The following is a 21,190-nucleotide window of genomic DNA, read 5'->3' on the forward strand; positions in this document are numbered from 1 at the left end:
CAGGGGAAAAGACTCTTCAGCAAAAATCTTCCAGAGCTCACAGCACCACTCTGGGCAAACACCACAATGAGAACAGTCAAGTGAACAAAGAGTAAGGGAGTTTAACAAAGGTTTTTTTAGTTTAACAGCAAAACTGAAAAGTAAAGAACCAACCAACCAACAAACCTTCTCTTCCACCTACTGAAAGGAAAAGAAAAGTGAATTGGGGAGCTTCTAAATCTTTTGGAGCAGCTTTAGAAGGAAGGAGAGAGACAAAACCATTGAAAATATGGTGTTATAATGCATAACGTTCTAACAAATTCCCAAAGTCTCTACATGTTGTACTGACAACCACATCATTAGAAATACAAATGTATAGAGATATAAACTATTTGATATTAAAAATAGGCCTTGATATATAAACATATGGTATGTCATTTTTTTCACTTTATGAGAATAACAGTATCGAGACGAGATCTTTAATTGGCCCTTTAGCCTAGAACACCTATACACTCACCACGTGGTCAAGGTTGACCTGAATTAACAATTTTGGAACTCATGAGCCCCCGGTGCTGTCACTTTGGGAAGAATCAAGATTCAGCAACTAACGAACCCCACCCACCCTCAATGCTACAAAATTGAAATACTTTGTGTAAGTCCACAGGCAAGTCTAAATGCTGAGATCTAGCTAGAAAAAGCAGCAGCAAAGACAACATAAGCTGGAATCATTAGAAAAGCTAAAGTATGATTTTTTAAAAACTTCAGGTTCAAGTTGAAATTAAGGAGTCTGTTCCACCAGCTTTGCAGAGCTGTGGATATCTTGCTGTTCTTTGAAAAACAAAAGAAAAATCTATAATAAGCATATTCATTTGAGAAAAATACCATGGTTAAGTTTTTGAGGCCATTGAGCTGCATTCAATTTTGGACATGGTTCAAGGGTAGAGTGTATATTGGATAGGATGTATTCACAGCTGATGCATCTCCAAAAATTTCTTCATGAAGGCTGCCAGCTCCTGCACATCCTCCATCGAGATGGCCTTATACAGAGAGGCCCAGGTGCCTCCCACAGACCTACGCCCTTTCATGGAGATCCTACTGAGTTCAAGGGCTTTATCAAGAAATCTTTTTTCTAGAGCATCGTCCCCTTTGGCATTGCCAATGCGGGATGGAATAGTCATCCTGCTTCTATTCTTGGGCTCCACTGGACATACACAGAATCCTTGAGAATCATCAATGATATCATAAATCATTTGAGAACTGATGGAGCTAAGCTTCTCCATGGCTGCTGCACCACCACTGTTCTTAATCCACTCCAGGACCAAGCTCATGACATAGATGCTGAAGCAGGGAGGAGTACTGTACTAGGGGTTGTTTGTGGCCTACACTTTGTACTCCAGGACCACAGGGCACTCCATGAGGGCGAAGGCCAGCAAGTCATCGAGGATGATCACCACCATGACCCCAGCGGAACCCACACTCCTCTGTGCACCAGCAAAGATCACCTCAGACTTGGCAACATCCACTGGCCTGGATAGGAAGTTTGAGGACATGTCATGAACTGGTACTGCATCCTTGACGTCAGGGATAAAGTGAAACTCCACACCATGCATGGTCTCATTAGCGCAGTAACACATGTAGGAGGCCTCAGGGCTGAGGGTCCAGGTGCTCGGGTCTGGAATTTTGGTATAATTCCCAAGTTTAGGATGCACGATATTCATATTACCGAACTTCTTGGCTTCTTCTGCAGCTTTAGCTGATCACATAGCCAGCACATCTTCCTGCTTTCCACCCAATCAGGTTTAGGGAACAGCGCTGAACTGGCCGGACCCACCCCCTCACACAAAAATCACTTTGTAGTTGTCTGGAACAGATAGCAGCTCCTGCACAAGATTCTCTGTGTTGTTAAGAATCTTAGCAAAATCTGATGACCTGTGGCTCATTTCAAGAACACTAATCCCAGCACCTTTGTGGTCTAATAATTCTTTTTGTATCTCTAACCACACCAAGCATGGAAGCTTGGCGGCCCAGGTCAAAATTGACCACCTGCTTCGGCATGTCCACACTGCTGCAGCGTAGGCACAAGTCAGTTGGAAAAAACTGAATGTGTGGGCTGCATGAGTGTGTCTGTCTGTCTATTTCTTACTGGCTTGAAAGGGCTCAGCATATTCATAAATCAGGCCTTTTTCATGTGTGCTACAAATGTTGTCTCTAGTCTATCATTTTTCCTACTTTAATGCTAAATTTTACTGTTTTTATCTCAAGCAGACATTATCAAGAAATATAAAGGAGAGTTCTCAAGGTCCAGAGACAATGTCAAAAGGTACAAGAGTGGAATAGACGAATATGGTGAACTCCAAAGAGGAAATGTTGACTGGTGGTGGCACAAGATCAAGATCAGTGGGTGGGAATGAGATACCACCTCACACGGGTCAGAATGGCCATCATAAACAAATCAACACACAAGTGTTGGAGAGGATGTGCAGAAAAGGGAACCCTGGTGCACTGTTGGTGGGAATGTAGACTGGTGCAGCCACTGTGGAAAACAGTATGGAGTTTCCTCAGAAAACTAAAAAATGGAACTGCCTTTTGACCCAGTAATTCCACTGCTGGGATTGTATCCTAAGAACCCTGAAACACCAATCCAAAAGAACCTATGCACCCCAATGTTCATAGCAGCACAATTTACAATAGCCAAGTGCTGAAAGCAACCTAAGTGCCCATCAGTAAATGAGTGGATCAAAAAACTACGGTACATTTATACAATGACTACTCTGCAGCAGAGAGAAAGAAGGAACTCCTACCCTCTGTGACAGCCTGGATGGAACTGGAGAGCATTATGCTAAGTGAAATAAACCAGGCAGTGAGGGACGAATACCATAGGATCTCACCTGTAACTGGAACATAATCAACAAAAGAAAAAAGCAAGCAAAATATAACCAGAGACACTGAAATTAAGAACAATCTGAAAGCAACCAGAGGGGAGGGTGGATGGGATTGGGGGGAGTGGTGGGGGGAAATGCAGACAACTGTAATTGAACAACAATAAGATAATTTTTAAAAAAGATCAGTGGGTGTTAATCAGTTCTTTTCTCATAGTGAGCATGAGAGTGTGGGGGTAGATAAAACAGTAAACTAAAAAGGAGACCAAGAGAAAAAGAGTGATGTCTGTGAAGGGTTAGGTTTAAACTGCACCAAAGAGGTGAAGGAATGAAGGATGGAGAGGGTGAAGGCTTTCTCTAGCCTAATAGGTCTTCTCAGAGTATTGAGTATTCAGCATATTTATACCCATCTATGTGCCTTTGCTTGACCATACATTTTCCTTCATTTTCCTCCATTCCACCTGTCCAATACATATTATTGTAAAGAAGCATATCTTGTACCAAAGGGCTGTATTTTAAACTTCACTATATGTCCTGGCATGTCCAGCACACACAGGTCCTCTTATAGGTAAGCTTCCTATACAGGTAAATGGTACAATTTGATCACACAACAGAGAAACCAGGGCCCACACCTTCCTTTTCCTTATTCAGCCAATCCCACCAACCAGCCAAACCCTTACTCAGCCAAAGTCCCACCAACTCTGACTTAGCAAAGTCCTTCAAATCCTTTTTTGTCTCTTTACCTTCACTCATAACATCTTAATTCAGAGCCTCATCAGGTCTCACTTGGATCATTGCAACAGTCTTGACTATTCTTTCTGCTCGCAAAACTAACCCACTCTGATTTATCCCTTTTGTATTGATAATTTTCTTCCTAAAAATATAATTACAACCCCTTCACTTCTTAATTAAAACCTTTTATGGAAAAACTCCTTAGCATCACAAACAAGGACTTAATCGTCCAGTGTCTGCTTGTCTTGCCAGCTGTGTGTCCCAACTATACCATCTTTCTCCACTGAACTATGTCCCAACTATATATCCTACTATGTCAGTTACTTAGAGGTTTCCATATACTTCACTGCTCCGCTAAAGTACTGTTCCTTGGCCTAAGCTATTCCTCCGGCAGGAATTTCCTCCCATCTTTCCTAAGTTCTAGTCATGTTTCACAATTGAGTTTAGACATCATATCTTCTAGTAAGGCTTCCCTGATATGTACGTATGTGCATGCACACACACAGAAAAAGCATTACTCTCTACTTTGTATACTAGAGCACCTCCGTCAGGATCTACATTATAATAATCATTATATCATATCAAATGTACTTATTTACAGGACTTCCCTGACAAAACCATGAGCATCTTGGGTCAGCTCCCGAAAGTTTCATTTTTTTTATATTTCATTCATAATGTTCCACCTGGTACACACTCAGGTATCAGTAAATGTTTGGTGAATAAATACATGCATAACTATTTGTCAGTGAGTGATCTGCTCACCTTCCCACTACCTTTCTACTATGTGGTGGTAGAATTCTGGAAGTGAGCTCCTCCTTCGGCCATGTGCCAGTCCGCTAGTTTCACGGCCAGTTACAGCCATGAGAAAGAGGATACAAAGCAGAAGGACTATCCTGTTGGCGCCAAACCTCTGTCACATTCTGGCATACTCATTTCCACCCCAGTAGGTGCCTCAGACTACACAATAAAATGCTGTAGGTGAGCCTGTGATGGTAATTTTAAAGCCCTGCCAGAGATCCAGAAGCATCTGTGGGGAAGTTATTGTGGCTGGAAAACATGAACAACAGAAAGCTATTTTGAGTATTCCATAGACAAGGTTAAGGGGCGTGAAATTTGCTAGTCACTCAATATACCTCAGGGTCGCCAGCCCCACAGAGCAGAATCAAAGTACTAACCAAGGAGGTCACACCACATCTAAGTGTTTGGGTCACAAGTGGTACGACATGACTCCATATATTTTGAAAGTGATGCTTATAAAATGCTATTCAAATTCTGGGTTGTAAGACCAGAATGATAGGATTCCTACAATAGGTCTCTGATAAGTAAAAACTGAACATAAGCCACTGAGTGTGGAGACTTGTCTGTGAGACTTTGTTAACAATGGCTGCAGTTCTCGTTGTGTGCACTGAATCCTTTTAATACAGACCCTTTGATATTCCTGGGAACACACCTAAAATGAGAACATGATCACATGACACTATTACATATAATGACAGAAATACTACAAACATGGGTGATATTGAAAAACTGCCCCAGAGCATCATCCTTAGCCCCAAGCTGGTAAGAGTCTAAGGCCCCAGGAGGGACTGTAGAGGTCCAACCCTACACTGCAGACTTCCGACAAATCAGTGAGGCAAATTCCTGGCTGAAAAAGACCTCAGCTCAACCTGTCCAGTCTTGTTATTTAAGATATAAAACAACTAAGTTTGAAACAAAGAGGCACGCACAGGTCCAGAGAGTGGCCAGTGGCAGACACTAGCCCGCTGTTCTCTCAGGTGAGATGCCAGAAGGGAAAACCCACACTGCTGCTTCCTGTGGATTTCCGAACTTCTTCAGAACCTCAAGGTGGAAGAGGGTACAGGGGGGTAAATGGTAATGGGGAAAATACAATAAAAATAAACTATTTTTTAAAAATCTGTCATTGTAATAAAAAGAGCCATTATGCTTTATTCTTTGGGATATAGTAAAGACCAAATAGTGTGCAAAGATATTCTTACCGAATGTAATGGTTTTGTTTACTGGAGTATCTCCAACAACTAGAATAGTACCTCGCACACAGCAGGCACTTGATAAATATTCATTGAAGGAATTGAATCCAAAACTCAACAATGAGGTGATAACTAAAAAATTACAGCACATGGATAATGGAACTAGTAACAATGACCAGAAAACCATAATGAGATACTGATACACCCTCATCAAAATGACTGAAATTAAAGACTGACAGTACTAAGTGTGGATGAAGAGGTAGGTAGAACCCCTATACACACAGGTAGGAGTAGGAGTTGGTTTGACCACTTTGGAAAATACCATATCAGCATCTATTAAAGTAAAATATATGCCTACCTTACGTCCTAGCAATTCCACTCTGAGATGTACATATCCAAAAGGAATAAGTAGATATATCATCAAAAGACATGTACAAGAACATATATTCATAATAGTTAAAATCTAACTGGAAAGAACCCAAATACCCATCAATCAGAGAATGGATGAGTAAACTGTGGTATGGTGCAGCACAGTTTACAATGGATGCTACACAAAAATGTAAAAGAATAAATTAAGATACTCAGCAACAGGATGGACCTCACTAAGCTGCACAGAAGCAGCCAGGCATCAGAGAGTATGTACTGTATGACTTCATTTAGGAGAAGCTCAAGAACAGGCAAACAAATCAATGGTTATAAAAGTCAGAATAGTGGTTTCCTCAGGGGACTATTAATGAGAAGATGCAAGAAGAAACCATCTTGGCTGCTAGAAATGTTTTTTTTTTTTGTCTTAGTTTAGATGGTGGTTACAGGAGTGAATTAACATCTTTAAAACTTCATAAAGCAATGTATTTATGATATATACCCTTTATTATATACAGGTTATAGTCAATTTTTGCAGGGAAGAAATAATTTAAAACTTAAATTAAAATGTAAATTATTTTGATATAAAAATGCATAATGTAATAAATTTTAGAAGACTTCTAAAACATATACTCCCTCACTGCAATGACAGCATGTGTTGGGCATTAAATATTAGATAACTTGGCTATTTGGTAAAATGGTCTATTTATTGGTTGTAATTTTTCTTGTATGTATGATTGTTACAGCCTCTTTAAAATCAAATTCCCTAATTTAAGTCATTCATTAAATACCATATTTATTGCATTCCTGCCACATGCTATGTAAGCATTGAGTCAAGTACAGTAATGATAAACAAGTAAATACAAAAGGCCCCTTTCTGGTTCAGGAGATATACAATGACCCCCCTTTTCTCCCCACAATTTGCACGATAAGAGCAAACTACATCTTTGTGCTCATCTCTCCAAAATACTGCAGCTTGTGCTACACCAGTCTGAATTTGTTCATATATTGTGATATATATTTTCTCATATCAGTATTGGCTTACTTCTCTAATTGGACTCTAAGCCTTTCCAGGGCACAGACCGTGACTTTTGTTTTTTATTTCTCTTATCAGTAGTCCTTGTGCAGTGTTCACAGCAAGCAAGGGCCAAAAATAGGATTAACAAAGTGATTGACTCGTGCCCCTTGGAAAAATAATAGATGGCACGCAGGCCACCAGGTAAATATTACGTTGCCCCCCAGTGGCCTCGCCCTCCTGCAGGGAAGGCCATCACATCGGACACTGAGAGCCGCTGAGAGCCACTGACTAGCTCTTTGGGGAACACGACCAAACACCTTACTCTGTAGACCACGCTGACTCAACAGAAAAATCACTTACTGGATACCACACAGGTATTGTGGATCAAAATGTTTTGCCTGAATTTATGGTTCCAGGACAAAGAAAAAATATTTTGAGAAAGTCCTCAATCCCAATAATCAACAGGACACATGAGCAAACCAATGACAACAGTGAGGTGAGCTGGGCAGTTCCGATTCAGTCCTGCCCAGACCAGCTCTTGATCTTAACATGGACAGGGAAATCTGTCAGCTCTGTCCTTTACACAACCAGTGGGAAGAGTAGGAAAACGGATACATCGGATGCCCTACCTCCAGCACCACTGCAGTCATTGGGCTACAGAAAGTTCCATAACATCACGATTGGTCATTTTTTCAGGATATCATAAGTCCTTGCCTGTGATTCAGTGCAGACAGTATGTTGTTTCTCACTGTGCCACACAGTAGACTGAAAATACACTCATAATTGGTCGTGGAATCATTCACCCCAAATTTATCTATAATTTTTCTATCAGAATTTCTGATGATACCAACTCAACCAATATGAATTTATTTAAGTAACTATTATACAGGGTAACTTTTTCTGATTACTCTGCATGCTCATTTTAGACAATTTAGAAAATATGGAAAAGTATAAGAAAAAATTTAAAGTTACCTATTATCCTACAACTTAGAAAAAATCACCATGTGTTTTTCTTTACACATAAAAAGATATTTTATAAGTATAACTAATTTTATAAGTATATTCTGTTCAGAAACTTCACTTTTAATGTTACATTGAGAGCCTTCTCTACATCATTAAGGTTCCATGAACATTATTTAATGACTGCGCAATTCCATCATATGCATATATGATAATTTATTTAATTTTTTGGAGTACGAATCTTTGTAATTTTGCCATTTCTGCCACACTAGACCATCTGAGGAAGTGATGATGCAATGGACAAAGTATGGAGTTCAATACCAGCTTGAGAACTTACTAGTTAAGTGACCTTGAATATTTGTCTAAATGACTTTGAGTCTATATCACCATCTCTGACATTGAAAAAAGCTTACTTCACTGTGGTTATGAGAATTAATTGATACAGTGTATGTGCAAGTATTTTATGAAGTACACAGTTGTGAATCCTACAACTGTTTTTGTCACCATCACCATTAAAATGAACATAAATAAGGCCATGAAAGTATTCCTGAGAGGCGCACGTCACTATCCCCCACTCAGGGAAGCCATGCAATAATCTGCCTCTGCTGCTAAACAACGTGTGCAAGGGTTACTGTGGGGGTAGTCCTCGCGCACCCTTCCATTCCGGTTTCAGCCAGCGTGTCTTCCACTCAACTGTAAGATCGCCTCAATGGTGGTTCCACAAAATTACATTAAAAATGTCTAAGTACCATTTTAGGGAAGGGGTAGTCATGGGATTTGCTTAAGGCCATTTTTAGGTAGCCAATGTATGCTTTAATTAGATATGTTACAGAACAATAAAAGCATAAATTCTAAAGATGCTCTTTTACACTTTGAATAATGTTGAGAAACTATCATCAAGCTGTATCAGAATATGGCCTACTCATATCATCGTTTGGGGGACTGAGGGGCACGGCAGGAGAGAAGCCTCCACCACGACAATGGCCTCCATTAGGCAGCCTTGTCCCTACTGAGGACTCCTGCCCTGTTCATGCCATCGTGCTCCTGGCCTCCTCTCTGTTCTCTCCTCTGTGATTCATACTCTCTCCCATGGTTGTTGGCTTGTTTCTATGGCTACCATTAGGCAATTAGAGAACCCTTTTCCACCAACAGTAAATTGATTAATTCTATCACAATAAGGATAATCTTGGTGTCTAGGCCTTCTCAAGTATGTTTTAATGCTTACACCTTAAAGAACCATTTCTCATTGCTAGACATGTCTTTTAACTTACAGTTCCTGATGTCTGAGGTTGTCCCAAAAGCTGACCTCTGAATACAGAAATTGTTGTTATACATTTTTTTACAAGAGACGACTGCAAAAATCAAAGTGACTTATTACTGAAAAAAATCACATTGGTTTATTGACAACACATAGTGAAAACAGTGATTTGATTGATTTTCTTTTCAAAGAAGGTTATTTTGGTTTAATGAAGACACAAGCACACCATAATAGCTAATTTCAAAAAAATTATTTCACTGAGATCTCAACATCTAATTTTAATTACTTTTCCCTTCATCAATGATTCACATTTATTGAACATCCACCATAGTGAGCTGAGACCAGACTGTAAAAGCTCTCACTCTGTGAGATATGATAAAATAGCTGGAAAAGCATCCTGAGTACTAACGACCACAAACGTCCACAAAGCAAGTCACCTTGTACTACATGCACTCAGAGAAGATGAAAATTTGTCTCTACAATAGTTGGCCCCTAGTTTGTCTAAGTGTATCAATAATTCACCATTTAAGGCAATCTGGAGAAGATCAACAAAACTTAAGAATACTTGACAAAAGTAATCGGCCCAGAAGCTCATGATATTTCCCACCAAACTTGGAAGAGGACTCTTGTCTTTCAGCATGCCTGAAACCTACCAGAAATGCAAGGCAGGGCATCGCGGCTGTCACATGGCAGATACTAATTGTTCCGATTAAAGTCTAACAATCTTGCTTCCCTGCTGCTTCGAGAATGTCTCTGACTTTTGATCCTGACATCTGTGTCTGACAAGAATTTCACTCTGCTCTGACACTCCTTCTGATGTTGATCCAGGAATTAATGGATTGTGAAAAAGCTGGCAGGATATCATTTAAAAAATAGAATTCCTAGTGTACAAGTGATGAAAAGGTATCAGAATTCACATACTCTGGTACCAAGACAATGATCAGGGTTGGGTGCTTGGGCTTTTTCATATTAGTTCACAACAGAACTGAAAATAAAATTTAGGTAAAAAGTTCTCATGACAAAATAGTTATTCTCATGTCCTTTCAATATGTAGAAATAATGCTTGTTTTTGCAAAATACTAAAGCAAATCCATAGGAGACAATTTGCTCTGAAAGTTGGCATTTAACATGTACAATTGACCACATTTTGTAAGGAATTTAGTGTCTTTATACAATGGAAAATTTTGATTAGAAAATGTAAGAATTTTTAAAATGACAGTACGTATGCCATCTCTCTAATAATTTATATATTTGTATACACAAGACCCTAGTAAACTATTGATCAAAGGAGAATTTTAATTATGGAAAGTATGTAATTTTTAAATGTAAAGGAAGTTTAAATTAAAACTGTCTAAAGATGCATTTTAAATTAAGGAAGTCTCTTCAGGATTGAAATTTTACACATCAGAAGATACTGCCTGGCATTTCATGGTTCTGGATAATTACTAGATGCCAGTGGATAACTTAAACATAGCTTAGATTCATTGACATTAATGTGTGACAAGCATTACAGAACATATTTAGTAATTTTAGATGAAAAAGTGAAAGAGATTTTGAAAAACCAGGGAAAAGTACCATAGTAGCAACAATATAATTCTTTGAGTAAGAACAAAATTCTGCTTTATGTAATAATGATCAGAAATTTAACAAGTTAAAAAGAAATACCAGTCGCAAGTCAGAATGGCTACCATCAATAAATCAGCAAACAAGTGCTGGCAAGAACGTGGAGAAAGGGGACCCTTTCACAGTGCTGGTAGGAAGGCAGACTGGTGCAGCCACTATGGAAAGCAGTATGGAGTTACCTAAAAAAATTAAAAATGGAACTGCCTTTTGACCCAGCCATCCGACTTCTGGGAATCTATCTGAAGAAATCTGAAACACTAATTTGAAAGAACGTAAGCATCCCTATGTTCACTGCAGCATTATTACAATCACTAAGCTATGGAAGCAGCCCAACTGTCCATCATAGATGAGTGGCTAAAACAACTATGGGACATTTACACAATATACTACTGGCCATAAAAAAGAAGAAAACTTCCTGGCTGGCGTAGCTCAGTGGATTGAGTGTGGGCTGTGAACCAAAGTGTCGCAGGTTTGATTCCCAGTCAGGGTAATGCCTGGGTTGCAGGCCACAGCCCCCAGCAACTGCACATTGATGTTTCCCTCTCTCCCTCTTTCTCCCTCCCTTCCCTCTCTATAAATAAATAAATAAAATCTTTAAAAAAAGAAGAAGAAAACTTTACCCTTTGTGACAGCATGGATGGAGATATCTGGAGAACAGTAGGCTAAGTGAAATAAGCCAGCCAGAGAAAGACAAATACCATGTGATTTCACTCATATGTGGAATCTAATGAACAAACTGAACTGACAAGCAAAATAAAGACAAACTCAAAGAAAGAGAGCAGATGGAAAGTGGGGGTTATGAAGGTGGGGGGTTGGGAGTGGAGGGATTGAGTGAAAAGGAAAAAGGACTCATGGACATGGACAGCAGTGTGGTAATTGCAGGGAGCAGAGTATAAGGGGGGTAGATGGTAAGTATTAAAATTTTAAAAAATATTTAAAAAGGAAAATATATATACAAAAATATGTATTAAGTATATATATAAATATATACACACATATATAAAAATACATATATACACATGCCCCCATCCACCCCCTCAGCAAAGCCCAAGCAGTGATCACTGTCTGTCATAGGGATAATTTGCAGCCACCAGTTACAGACTAAGGTGCCTACACAAGAGCTAGTCCATTTGGGTTTCCCACGCCATCACAGGCATGACCTGGAAGGACCTTATCTGCAGTCACAGCCACAGACCTCTCTCCCCTCCCCAGTGGCTACTCTGTTAATGCTGAGGCACAGGATGCCACAGGAACCTGGGGGGTGCTCTCCTATGTATATCCCGGAAGTGTGGGAAAGTTGATGCTCCACAATGCTAACCTTTGACCAATGGGAAAAGGAAGCCATTGGACAAATACTTCCCCTCTGTGTCCTACAGAAAGGACAGTACTGAGATATAGTTCACATGGCTGTTGAGCATTGAGTCACACTTCATGTGTGCCAACTCAGCAACAGATTTTCGCATGGGCTCTTCCTTCCTCTCTGCCTCCTTATACCCATTATTTTGGCACCTAGAATTATCCTCACCAATAAAAGAAGAACAGAGAAGTCTTCTCTCTCATGCTGTGATTCCAGGGGAATCTAACCTAAGATACAGACCATACTGTCTGACAGAAAAGCAACTGAATTAAAAATCTGCAATTGTAAGGAGGAAAAAAAGGCACATATTTGAACACTTAAAAATACATTCCTAAACAAACTGTGGAATAACAGGGACAATTGACACTATAGAATACTGAGAACTAAACAATGATAAAAATACTACATACTGGAAAATGTACTAATACTTTTTAAATCTCATTCATAGTAACAGCAAAAATACAAGGTATGAAGGATTAAAAAAATAAGATATTCAAATAAATAAATAAAATCTGTTAATTGTCTATCCTTCTAGGTTATACCTAAGTATTTCTAATCACCACCACTTACCTTACCCTTCTTAGCCAGATTTGCATATAAAAATTTAAGATGCTCATTAAATTTAAATTTCAGATAAATACTGAATTTTTAATATAAGTATGTACCATGGCTGAACTGCTGCTGTCCCCAGTGGCCATGAACATTCTGAGGCAAATGAACTTTAGATTACTTTACCCTAACTTTTTTTAAAAGATTTTGATTTATTTCTCTTTAAAGAGAAAGAAGAAGGAGGGAAAAAGAGAAGGAGAGAAACATCAATTAACTGCCTCTTACACGTCCCCAACCAGGGACCTGGCCCACAACCCAGGTGTGTGCCCTGACCAGGAATCAAACCAGTAATCTTTCAAATTACAGGCCAGTACTCACTCTAGTGAGCCATACCAGCCAGTGCTAACCAAACTTTTATAATATACACATACTTATTCCTTAAAGACAAATGGATAAAGAATGAGCCAAGAACTGTTTGTAGCTCTTTTTATATATTATCTCATCAATACTCACAGAACCATGTAGCTATTTTCATTCAATAAATAAGAACCCCAGGCAACATGGAGGTTGCCTTATTCACAACCACAAAGTAAGAGGCAGCAAGGGTTTGAACCAAAGAAGTCTAGCTCTTAACGTCTGGATTCTACTGTCCCCCTGATCTATGAAAGGATAAATATCTCTATTTCTCTGCAATCTGCTCCTTTGACCTATACAAGCAAGTTAAATAAATTCTAAGGAAGTCCATTTTTCAAGAGACCTCATTTTCTTGGTTGATCCACGAGCTACATAAGGAAACATTTATGGCTTTTAAACTCTAAACAAAGTAATTGTTCTCATCTCTGCATGATCATCTCCAGGATTCAACATGCACAACGGAAAATCCACCTTCCCCAATCAGCCTGAGCTTGGGGTCAGAGTGAGATTGCCCTCACATACTCAGGCTCCTGCATTTCTCACAGGACATTTTTCAAACTGTCATAACAATGAACATCTACCAAAGTATAGTAATATTATAATGATGAAGAATATATGATGTCTGAACTGGCTACATTAGGACTGACTCACTCTTCTATTTATTTATGATCATCTGTATCTTTCAGGAACAAATATTTATACGCACACCATTGGGTACCTCTAACCAGTGGCTCCTATCCACATTGGCTACTACCTACCAGGATTTTTAATTACTTCCTCTAGTTCCCCATCCCACCTCCAGTTTCAAGTTGTGAGGCCTTGGGATTTGAAAGTAAATTCAGTATGAAATGAATCAAACATGCTTCTTGGATCAAGATTGGATGAGTTAATTACTTACCGACATGCATAGGTACTTTATTCTTGAGTCAGAAAAAAATCTAAATGGAACTGCTTCCAATATTTTGAAGGTCTCCTATGTACAAGCTATCAGTAATTTTCCTCTTTGTATTCTCTGCTACAGAAATTCATAATGTGGAGTCTATATACGGTCATAGTTAAGTTCAGTATAAGGTATGTGGAATACCTAAACTTTCAGGGTAATTAACTTATGAACTACTCTGTTAATTAATATTTTAAAAGTTCTACAACACAAATAAATTAATTTTGTAATAGGAAAATATGGGCTTTTATACGGGCTTATATACCGTTAGCACGACTACAAAATAAATTCCAAATAGTTTAAGATTTAAATGTAAAAAATAAAAATACCAGGGGAAACTATTCTTATGTTCTTAGAATGTGGACATCTTACTTAGCATGATACAAAACCAAGAAACTATATTTTTTAAAAAGTGACAGAGCTGATTAAATAGAAATTTAATTACTATATGTCAAAGGACACAAGAAAATTTAAAGGACAAATTTAGGGAGAAATGTATTACATTTTTCTATGACAGGTAATTTAAAAACCTATAAAGACTATTCGCAACTAAGTAAGAGAAGATGAACATAACTAATGGGCAAAATTATGAATGGATGAATTATAGGAGAAACACAAGTGACCAATCAATATACAGAAATATATTTAACTTCATTAATAATCAGCCTATTAATTTTTTAAGTAAGATTATTTTTACTCCATCGGGCTGGCACAGGTGGACAGAAGTAAAGACACAGGGAAATGAAGCACTAATTCATCTTCGGACACCATGTAAACAGGCTTGAACTTCCTGTGGAGGTATTGGCACTATCTGTGAAAAACTAACTATGGATATTATTTCTTCCAATAATTCTACTTCTTTTTATCATAGCATCTATTTACCTATTTATCAACATCTAAAAGAGTTACCGGGTCCGAAAGCCTAACACAGTGGAAGACATACAGCCATGAACTGCGGCCTCTCAGTGTGTAGTCATGTGGGAAGAGGTCCATGTCCATGGTATAGTAAATACTAAAATAAGTCACAAAATATTGAAAAAAGGTATGTAGTATTTCTATTTTTGTGTGCACATATATATAGATGTATGTATTTATACAAATATGCCCCCAAAAATGTTATCAAAAGCAGTTATCTCTGGGGGATAGTTTTGGTTAGGAGACCTTCATTTTATGCTTTATCAATTTCTGTAATTTTATAGAAGATTGTTGATTCACTTATGGGACAACTCCTACATTTTAAAAAATGGATGGCAAATATTAATTCGCTGTGAAAAAGAAGAGCTGTTTTCATGAAAACAGGGTGATCAGGTTACCTACCACACGAGGCCTTGATTCTGTTTTACAGTTACAAACAATATGTCTCCATAATTAGAAATGTGTGTATATATAATCCCCCAGACTATTACAATATAAGGTCATTTGCCCATGGATTTTCCAAAGTAAACCCTGGAAAAAGGGTTAATCTTTTAACTATAAGAAACTAAGGTGATGAGACATAAAATAGTGAATGACAACAAAAAACTAAACTTCAATATGTATAATGTAAAAGCATATTTAAACATTTAAAATAGTCGAGTTTATTTTTAAGTTACTTTTTAAGTCTCATTCATTATGCTTCATAGAGCCAGGACCAGTGGGAATAACAGAGAGCTGGAGAAGAAAGTCAGTCTGTGGGGAGGTGGGAGGTACCTCCTGACCACGCCCTCACTGAGCATTATGCAAATCAAGGAGAGCCACACAGGCTCTGATTTCCCCCAAGGATTGATGAACACGTACAAAATAATAGGAAATGACAGGAAACAGACAACTGAGGTCTAATTTAATGTCATTTAATGAGACAATATACCTTAAATTGGTCTTCAGAAATTACAGGTTACAAATATGAAACAGAAATGTGTTTTTATCATTTTAGTTCACTAATATAAATTTCCTTATGAAGGAAAAGGATATTATTTACTATATAATGCAGCTAAATTTAGGAAATGTGCTAATTTAGGATAATTTGTTTCTTACCTTTAGTAATATATGAAATCAAATACTGTAAACACATGCAATTAAATATAAATATAAAAATATATTTAACATTTTAAAATGTTTATAAGAAATATAATTAAAAATTAAGCAACATATTTTAATAGTTATATATTTAAACAATATACGTGCATGAATATGGATGTGTTCCTTCATCAAATGCACATCCAAATAGGGTTTAAAAATCCACACATAAAAAATTAAATTTGTCTAAAGAAAATTCAAGCATGTCCAAACAACTGAAATATAACATTTGTTCAATGCTAGTAATCTGGATCTCTTGATGTATATTCCATGTGTGCACAGACATGATATATATGCATATATATCATATGCATATATATGATATATAACATTGTCTGTGTGTGTTGTGTCGGCATACTCACAAAATCCTCCATCAGCCAAAATGTTTTGATTTTTTTAGCTGCTGTTTTAAGCTTGTCAGCCATTCCTGTGACTAAAAGTAAAAGGAGCAGATCTCCTTTTTTGTTCTGGAAAGAAGTTCTGGAGGACCTTTGTTAAGTTTCATGAACCTCAGGCACACAGTAACTGTCTGGGGGAGAAGGGTGTCACACCACCTTATCTGTGGTTTGACAAAGCCACCCATTACCGTATTTCTTTGTAGAGTAAAGGAGCATCTGGGGCAGAACATGATGGAGCTCCTGACCCCTTCCTTTTGGAGGTATTAGGGCTGTTATACAGCTTCATTAATGCAATGAGACGGGCCCCACTGAGATGTTATAATAGGAAAGAAAATTAAGAAACTTCAAAGGGGAGACTTCCAGAGGAAATCCTGGAGTTCCTACTAATCTGGGCAGAAAGAAACTGTAACTATTAATATAAATATTTTTTCCCTTGTGGCTGGGGAAAAATATAATAGAAGATAGAAATGGACAGATGATTGATAGAGACAAGATTAGACCAACAGATAACATTAGGAATGCTTATAAAAGCTTAAAATCAATGATTAGTTTTTAATGCACACATACAAAAAAAAGTTAGGAATTTATGTTGTAGAAGTCTGTAACACTTGAATTCAGATTTCAGAATCCATGGATGAGTTGTGACCCTACTCTGTACCCCTGAGAAGAACTCTGACTTTGCCGAGGTTGTAAACAGTAACTGTCTGCAGAAGCGGACCTCAGAGTCCAAATTACTTCAGGACCCCAACCTGGCCACCTAGCCCATGGCAATCCTTCTGCTGCTGAAAAGCCTAGTCTGTGTCGTAAAACCCAAACTGTTCCTGCCAGATCAGCTATACGCAGTGGAAACGACCTCCAGCCATCCAGCACTTACCTCATCATCGAGCCCAGGGAGTCCTAGCCACTGAAGACTTGGCTGTCCCGAGGACACAGAGATGGTGTCCCATTTTCCCTCATCTGAACCTCATGTCCAAGCCAGTGCTGAATGGGATTTTGCGTCCACTCTCAGAGCAGCCACAGTGGTCCTTCTAAAGCGTAAATCAGATTGTGCCATGCACAGCAGTAAAATAATTCAACTATCTCTCAGTCTTTGCAACTAAATCTTGTTTCAAAAGATTCTATTTATTTATTTTTAGAGAGGGGAAGGGAGGGAGAAAGAGATGGAGAGAAACATCAGTATGTGGTTCCTTCTCAAGTGCCCCTTACGGAGGACCTGGCCCACAACCCAGGCATGTGCCCTGACTGAGAATTGAACTGGTGACCCTTTGGTTCACAGTCTGGTGCTCAATCCACTGAGCCACACCAGCCAGGGCTAAATTTTTTTTTTTAATTTAACACTGCAAGTGAATTTTGTTTCAATCGATATGTTTATTGATTAGCATAAGATTTAAAATACATTTCCCTCAGAAACAACATTATAAATAGGGGAGGGAGAGGATAGAAAAGGGAGATGGGGCAGCACACTCAAATGTTAACATTTCACAGAAGTCCCAAAGCAAACAGCTCTCATTCCACAAAGATAAAGAAATGACGGCAAGCAGTAGATGAGATGTCTTTGCCTTTGATCTGTGCTGAACTGTACATTTGAAAGTGAGTAGGTTTATTTGTAAATGCACGCTGAAATATATAAACTTCAAAATTATTTTAGGTCAAACTATGAAACGTTACGTTTTTAGATTTTCTGATCTGGAGGGCTATAACCAACTCAAGTAGATTTTGAAAACTTGTCTTAGTGAATAACATCATAAAAGGGAAAAGTATGTGTGCATGCATGTGAAGGAAGAGCACGAAGTACTCCACATGATCCATCTGTTAATTAGACGTGAGAGAAAACCGAAGCACCTCTGCAAGAAAAGATTTACGTGCTGTCACTGGAAACCACATCTTACATAGGAAAACACCCCACTTTCACATGGGTCATTCCAATGACTGTACACTGAAATTATTCTGTTTAAGGCAAGGACATACTTGAAAGGGAAATTAATTACTGTAAGACAGGATACTTCAAATATAAGAAGTCACAAAACACACACTTTTCTAAATGATGCAACATGTATATGCTATATAGTTTTCTTCAACCTTTAAACTAGAAAAATCACTAATGTAATACCATTTCATTTTTGTAGAAACAATTTAGTAAGGAAATAATATGTAAGTAGAATTCAACTAATAAATCTTTTTATAATGCATATTCTATATATCTGCTGACATCTTCTTTCAAAGACTGTATGTAGTCAACCTGCATTTATCAATTGGCCAGTATTTGAAAATCTATGTTAGATGTTTGAAGAAAAATAAGTATTACAAGATGCAGAAATTAATCCTCTGTAACATATGGCCCCACTAAATAAAGAATATTTTCATTGCATTTTTATCTCCTAGTAGTTTACTTAGAAAAAAATCAGTCATGATATAAATACTGCCAAAGCAGAATATATACAGGTATGATTATAGAAAGATAGTTTTTAATTAATGAGGACACAGGAAGGGAAAGCATTTCTAATGTACAGCAAAGTTCTCACAAAAGCCAAACCACCAGGAAATTAATGCAATCAATACACACATTGGTACAAAAATAAAGATAATATAATAATCATGACCATTGTTATTCTCCCCAAAAGCTTTCTTCTCATAACTCTAAGAATAAATGTCTAAAGGAAAAGGTGCACAGCAATGACTTCCTGTCCAAGTCCTATTTTCTGTGTTTCTCATTCCTAGTCACTACCTAAATGGAACAAATGGCTGTTTTCTTAACAGACATCACTTTTTTTTAAAAGCTATTTTCATTAGAATGCTGCCTTGATTTTTATACTTCATGACATCAGGTCATTTGGGCTACAGTTACTGTCCAGTGTCGAATGACATTTGCAGAGGGCTTTAAGAACTAAATTTTATCTTTCATGATATCAGCATTAATATACTTTTATAGACAGAGAGTCACAATAAGGTATAACAGATGATAGGCTGGAAAGGATTTAAAATTCAAGTACAACTTTGAACATTTTTAGAAGTTCTAAAAACCTATACCTCATTTTTAACTTAAATTTTCCACTTAACCCCCCCCACACTCCCGTCAATTGGTATAAGGGTTGTGCACCAAACCTGGATGACACCCCAATGTCATCCTGACAATTCTATCTCAGGGTCCTTATTTTCAGTAGAATTTTGGGGGTACATAGATAATTTTGCTGAAATTGAATAGCAGAGTTTTCTGAGCACATGAGTTGCCACTTTAAAGTAATAGGGCTGATTCTCACGCATGGCTCAAAGAAGCAGGGAAAAGTGGTCACGACAAGGACAAGTCTAAACAAGCATTAACCGGGAGCCATGGTGCTCCCAAGGCTAGCCAGCCCTCATGTCTGAGACAGCACGAAAGAAACCCACAGATGCTCTCACACACAAACACACAGAGCCCACATTAGAAGTAAATGATTCAGAGTAAAAACTATACAGATAGGGACAAATTTAGAATTAGATTAAAAATTATTTGTATGTGAAATTAAATTTATATATATAACTTGAATAGTTTGTATATACATACCTTGAATAAATATATATGTGATATATATATATATATATATATATATATATATATATATAAATTGAATAGCAGATTTTTCTGAGCACATGCATTGCCACTTTAAAGTAATAGGGTTGATTCTCACGCACGGCTTGAAGAAGCATGACAAGGACAGTCTAAACAAGCTTTAACCTGGAGCCACGGTGCTCCCAAGGCTAGCCAGCCCCCATGCCTGAGACAGTGCTTAGGAACTGGGATATGTATACATACATAACACATGTCTTTATCCATTCATCCACCTAGAGACACTTAGGTTACTTCCATGTCTTGGGTATTGTAAGTGCTATAATAAATCTGGTGGTTCATAAAGCTTTTCAAGTTAGTCTTTTCATTTTCTTTGGGTAAATACCCAGAAATGGAATTGCTGGATAATATGGTAGTTCTATTTTTAATTTTTTGAAGAAGCTCCGTACCATTTTCCACAGTGGCTGCACCAAATTACATTCCTATCAATAGTGCACAAAGGTCCCCTTATCTCCACATCTTTCAAGCTTCAAAGCGCTGGTCCTGTTGTCTTTTGGCTGTACCAGTTTCTGACAAGACATTGGGTATCATTCTTATCTGAGCTTCTCTTGACTCTACTGCTTTTAACATATTATATATATCACATTCTTTTACAGTCTGATTACAATGTGTCTTTTGTGTTTTTACTAGGGTGGGGAGGACTTATCTGCTTGGAATTGGTTGAGCTTCTTGGACCTGTTGGATTCTAATATTTATCAAATTGTTGGCCTTTGTTCCTTTTTAAAAATTTTTTAAGATATTTTATTGATTATGCTATTACAGTTGTCCCATTTCCCCCTTCATTCCCCTCCACCCTGCACACCCTCTCCCACCTACATTCCCCCACTTTAGTTCATGTCCATGTGTCATAAGTTCTTTAGCTTCTACATTTCCCATACTATTCTTGCCCTCCCCCTGTCTGTTTTCTACCTACCATCTATGCTACTTATTCTCTGTACCTTTTCCCCCTCTCTCCTCCTCCCACTCCCCTGTTGCTAACCCTCCAGGTGATCTCCATTTCTGCGGTTCTGTTCCTGTTCTAGTTGTTTGCTTAGTTTCTTTTGGTTTTGCTTTAGGTGTGGTTGTTCATAATT

The 21,190-nt window shown here is 37.9% G+C and overlaps 1 protein-coding gene and 1 pseudogene across 7 annotated transcripts in view; both read right to left on the bottom strand.

Annotated features, from left to right (window-relative positions):
- Window positions 1-21,190, bottom strand: part of DCDC1 (doublecortin domain containing 1) — a 360,320-nt gene that overhangs the window by 268,193 nt on the left and 70,937 nt on the right. The window lies entirely within an intron of this gene.
- On the bottom strand, window positions 745-17,392 carry LOC114500976 (annotated as a pseudogene).

The sequence above is a fragment of the Phyllostomus discolor genome, chromosome 6 (assembly GCF_004126475.2).
Source record: "Phyllostomus discolor isolate MPI-MPIP mPhyDis1 chromosome 6, mPhyDis1.pri.v3, whole genome shotgun sequence".
NCBI classification, from domain to species: Eukaryota; Metazoa; Chordata; class Mammalia; order Chiroptera; family Phyllostomidae; genus Phyllostomus; species Phyllostomus discolor.